Source organism: Rhincodon typus, chromosome 48 (genome assembly GCF_021869965.1).
Source record: "Rhincodon typus isolate 14 chromosome 48, sRhiTyp1.1, whole genome shotgun sequence".
Lineage (NCBI taxonomy): Eukaryota > Metazoa > Chordata > Chondrichthyes > Orectolobiformes > Rhincodontidae > Rhincodon > Rhincodon typus.
The window spans coordinates 4912325-4912772 of NC_063379.1; the positions used below are offsets into that span (position 1 = coordinate 4912325).

Sequence of the window (448 nt, forward strand, 5' to 3'; positions counted from 1 at the left end):
CAGGGACAGCACGGGGTTAGATACAGAGTAAAGCTCCCTCTCCACTGTCCCCACCATCAAACACACCCAGGACAGGGACAGCACGGGGTTAGATACAGAGTAAAGCTTCCTCTACACTGTCCCCCCCCATCAAACAATCCCAGGCCAGGGACAGCATGGGGTTAGATACAGAGTAAAACTCCCTCTACACTGTCCCCCATCAAACACTCCCAGGACAGGGACAGCACAGGGTTAGATACAGAGTAAAGCTCCCTCTACACTGTCCCCCATCAAACACTCCCAGGGCAGGGACAGCACGGGGTTAAATACAGAGTACAGCTCCCTCTACACTGTCCCCCCATCAAACACACCCAGGACAGGGACAGCACGGGGTCAGATACACAGTAAAGCTCCCTCTACACTGTTCCCATCAAACACTCCCAGGACAGGGACAGCACGGGGTTAGATA

General features: G+C 54.2%; 1 protein-coding gene across 1 annotated transcript in view; it reads left to right on the top strand.

The window, feature by feature from the left end:
* Window positions 1-448, top strand: part of LOC109926114 (potassium inwardly rectifying channel subfamily J member 10) — a 5905-nt gene that overhangs the window by 4239 nt on the left and 1218 nt on the right. The gene's annotated exons all lie outside the window — the stretch shown is intronic.